The sequence below is a fragment of the Littorina saxatilis genome, linkage group LG3 (assembly GCF_037325665.1).
Source record: "Littorina saxatilis isolate snail1 linkage group LG3, US_GU_Lsax_2.0, whole genome shotgun sequence".
NCBI lineage: Eukaryota > Metazoa > Mollusca > Gastropoda > Littorinimorpha > Littorinidae > Littorina > Littorina saxatilis.
Window position 1 is genome coordinate 27582635 of NC_090247.1, and position 4918 is coordinate 27587552.

Sequence of the window (4918 nt, forward strand, 5' to 3'; positions counted from 1 at the left end):
CATTGTTGTCCGCAGATGGATTTTGTCATTAGAGTTGTTTCTAGTTAGATCAAGGTTTGGGCCAAAGGCGCGGTGCCATGTTTTGGGATTGATTACGACAGCGATGATTAAAGAAGGGATTTCAAACTATTTGGATGAACGTTATGGATAAATTGCATGGCTGGAGGGATGGGTGGACGGCTGTTTGAAGTGAATAATCGATTTGTCAGAGGCGTGGCTTTGTTTGTTTGAACAATGACTCATTGAAACTTCGGTTGAAGGTTGTATTTCTGCTTAGAGGTGTCCTCAAATTAAATTTTACCAATTAATGTTCTTGTTGTTGTTGTTTTTCTTGTTTTTGTTTTACTTGTTCTTGTTGTTCTTGTTTTTCTTGTTGTTCTTCTTGTTATTCCTCTTCTTTGTATTGTTGTTGTTGTTGTTGTTGTTGTTGTTGTTGTTGTTGTTGTTGTTGTTGTTGTTGTTGGTGTTGGTGTTGTTGTTGTTGCTGGTTTTGTTTATGTTTTTTTGCTCTCATCCCATCCCGGTTTCCACTTTTCTCTGTCTGTCCGTCTGTCTGTCTGTCCGTCTGTCTGTCTCGTTTCTCTCTCCTTTCCCCTCTCTCTCTACATCTCTGTCTCTCTCTCTTTCTCTAACCCTCATTTCGCTCCTCCCATCTTCCCACTCGCTGTCTCTCTGTCTCTGTCTGTCTCTCTCTGTCTGGCTCTCTCCCTCTTTCTCTCTCTCTCTCTCTCTCTCTCTCTCTCTCTCGCTCTCTCTCTCTCTTTCTTTCTCTCTCTCTCTCTTTCTTTCTCTCTCTCTCTCTCTCTCTCTCTCTCTCTCTCTCTCTCTCTCTCTCTCTCTCTCTCTCTCTCTCTCTGTACATTCCGCACTGCTCAATAAAAGAAAACACATCCCCTCACCGAAACCCAAATGTGGCTAACGCAATCCCAGAACAAATTAGATTCCGTTTCCTTTCCGTGATCTGTCCTGTTGTTCTTAAATTTGCATTAATATTGCGGCTGTAACTGTGCAAATATCTCCCAACGTCATGGAAACGGATGCAATCAAACTCAGAAAACAAATGGCGCCACTCTAAGGGAAACGTGCAAAGAGTGCAAGAAAAGGAGAGAAAAAAAATCGATGCAAATTTGCTTTAGTATTCAGGGCAGGACTTCAATGACAAACAGGAAACTACATTATGTATTAGTCGGAAGGGTGTCGAATGTTATATGAGTCTGGGAACTTTGGAAGGTTATGTTCCTGAAACCGAACTGAACTTCGTTTTCGACTGATGGGCGTGTCGTGTCGCGTGTTTAAACGTCATGGATTAGGAAGATGTCTGTTTCGGGTAAACAGAATATCTAAATAATGACTCGAGAAGATATGTTATTATCTTGCTCATTTCCTCTCGGTGAGGCAATGTAGAACAATGATTATCTGTAGGGCTTACTGTTACAGAGCGAGCCAGAAACTCAATCAGTTATACAAGGACATGAGCTTATTTCCAATGGCATACACATGAGAACTAGTTTGATACTTAAACATTTTGGTTGGTACTGTTCTACAATATTTTGAACAACATTTGTAAACGGTAAAAGTACTTTAATAAAGACCTTTCTCTTGTTTAAACAACACATTATTAACGGTTAACTAGTCATCACACACACACACACACACACACACACACACACACACACACACACACACACACAACCCAATCCCCCCAACACACACACACACATACACACACACACATACACACACACACACAAACAAACACACACCCACACACACACACACACACACACACACATATATATATATATATATATATATATATATATATAAATCCTAAAGCCTCCTTAGGTCGACCAATTGTCGACCTAAGGCCCCCATTTTACAACACTTTCGATTTAGGTCGACCGAAAATCGGTCGACCTAAGGTTTGGCCCCTTTTCTGCAATCCCATTGGACTGACAGCATCGACCCTATCGCTATCGAGAAGACAGTGCCCAAAGTGTCTTGTCTGTAAATGGCATCAATTTGGGATTTACCGTTTAGGAAAAAAATCAAAAAGTAATTTTGAGACTTATGTCGACCTTTGGAAAATGGGGTCTTTAGGGCAACTATGATAAATTGTCAAATATATTTTTATCTGAGAGTGTTCCTTGTAAAAAAAATGAGATTTGTGGGAATTTTGTTTTACTCGAAATAATGAAATACGTATCCCATTCGTGCTTCTTCTCGTTTTGCGAAACTTGTCTTTTGTGAAAAGATACACAATTCACACTATGAGCCATCACGGATCCATTGATCTTCAAATGGTTCGACCACAGTCAGACGAAATTTGACCTGCCGCCCTCATCGGAGATGTGAAAGGACGCCATTTTTTCTGATGTGCTCTGCTGGTAAACAACTTTTGATGACTTTATTTGATTGTTTTGCAATGTAAAATATATACGTAAGTAATTTGAAATACAATGCTGATCATAAGCCTGATTTTTACTTTCCACATCGCTCTCTCCACAACTCAGTCGAGTCAGTGCTGAGTGCTCTGATTCTGAACATTGTCGAAGCGACGAAGGTGAACTTTCTGCGCATCGATTTCTTTCGATGTAAGCTTAATTGTAAGCGTTTAGTCTACCAACCCGAAGAACACATTTGCAAATTCGAGTAAAATATGTCGTGTGAAAACGTTCAGAGTGCTGTGTTTCATTTGGGTCTATAGAGTATAGTTTCTCACTCTCAGGTCACAGTGCAGCGAGTGCTGAGCTGCATGCTGACTTGTCAGTGACACTGACTGTCACTATAATGTCAGTGTTACAGAAGTTCAGCCACTGGTCATGGAAAATTAAAGTGTATTTATTGGTAAGGGAATTTGATAAACTTTTATGGGTTGATCTATGAACACTCCAGATGAAAGTCTTTAAACCGAGTCAAAATTGATGTGAACAAAAACATTCATTACTACAAAATTCTTCAAGTTCAACCGAATAAAACAAAAACCAGCACCCCTTTGTCACATTTGTGTTGGGAACACACTGACCACTAGCAGTATCTGCAACTTGATAAGATGGTCACATGGGGGGGGGGGGGGGGGGGGGGGTGGACATGCACGTCTAGGCAACACAAAATCAGGGTTCCACACAGGCTCTGAGGTCAAGGGTATTCATACCCTTTCACCATAAAAGTAAAGGGTTTTCATACCCTTTCCTGATTGATCAAAGGGTATGGCATGTTGTCGGCGACTCTGTGTATTGCTTTGCTGTTTTACCAGGTTCTTGCATGTGCATGATGTCAATGTGTGCAGATTGCATTGTCAATTTGAGAGTGCTTTGAATAAAGGAAATAATTTATGACCATTGGGAAATGTCATATGTGTAAATTCTTGCTTGTAGCATTACAATAAGTGAATAACACCATTTATCTAATACAGGTCTATGATAACACTTAAACATTTACAGCAATTACCGCGGTATCAAAACACTAGTCAGAGGCTGAGAGCTTTCACAAAACGAACAAGTAAACTGGCTTGAAATTCTGAACAGTAAACTTTTATTAATAACCCAGAACCCAGCCACCAACTGACAATTATGAGTTTACCAGTGCAGTGCCACAGTTATTTTAAGAGTAGGTTGAAGACTCAGTTCTTCCCGTAGCTGGCTGCGACTTTCATGCTCGACGTGATGTGCTGTGCCCCAAAAGACATTCTTGTGCTGTGCTCTGTGAGAGGTGTTTTCTTTGTGCTTAATATTATTTTGTTCGACCTAGCTATTGATGTGTACATTGTTGTTAAACAGTTGTTTGTTTACCAGGGTTTGCTAGTGTGTGATAGGGTTCGTGTCCGTCTGAAGATGTTAGTTTCTTTGTTAGTCCTGTGTTGACAACTCTTCGACAAGCGCTTAGAACTGTACCCACGGAATACGCGCTATATAAGCTTCATATTGATTGATTGATTGATTTTCCCCCAAAATTCAGGGTAATGCTATGAAAAGTCAGTTCAGTTCCACAACAACAAGAATATTATTATGAGTATCAATAAGTTTGAAATTATTTGCCTGTTCAGTTGTTGGTTACAAATTAACAACACACCTATCAAGTGCCTGTTGAAATTCACATCTGCAACACACTTGTGACTGTGTCTCTCCACAACAACAGTTCAATCTAAGTTTCAACACACTAAAGCGTGGCATCATTGAAAGGGCGTTGCAACTGTATGGCTCTAATAATTATTACTCTGTAACTCAGTCTTTGGGTGAAGTCTTGGTGTTTTGTTTTGCAAGTCACAGCCACTGTCAACAGATTTCCTTAGTTTTCCTCATGGCTCCGTGCACTTGCAATGCCGCCCTTCCAGTGATGTCACGCTTTAGGTCAGTGCCTACGTGTTTAATCATCATTTTGTTAGGCCAGTCTCTCCACTGAGAGTCGGTTCCTTAGCTTTGACTTCCCCCGGTTCTGTTGACTAAAGCCTCTCTCACAGGGTACAGAAGTGATTGGAATGGTCAAGAGAATGTCACCAAGCATGCTAAAATCAGGTATCGCAAAAATGCAAACGTCAAAGTTCGTTGTTTTGGATCAACTGCAACAGGCTTTCTTGGTCGTGGCCTTTTCAAACACAAAGTCAGTGACAAAACTGATCGTCTGCAAACTTGCACGCTCGCGGTCTTCGCGGAACCAACAGAACCGAAAATAGCGGAGGGGAAGTAACTCTGGTCACGCTGACAGCGCCGACTTCCCGGAGACAGTAAAACACGTGTCGAGATCGCCGGTGAAGCTTTCCGAAATTAGTCTCCCGCGAAAAAAAAAACCAAAAAAACCTCGAGCGTCGCATAACCAGTCGTACCGTTTGTAAAACGATCAAAGTCATACCCTTTTGCCTTTCAAGTCGTACGTTATTATACCTCTTGGCAAAATAATTGTTACTTACCGACACCCTTTC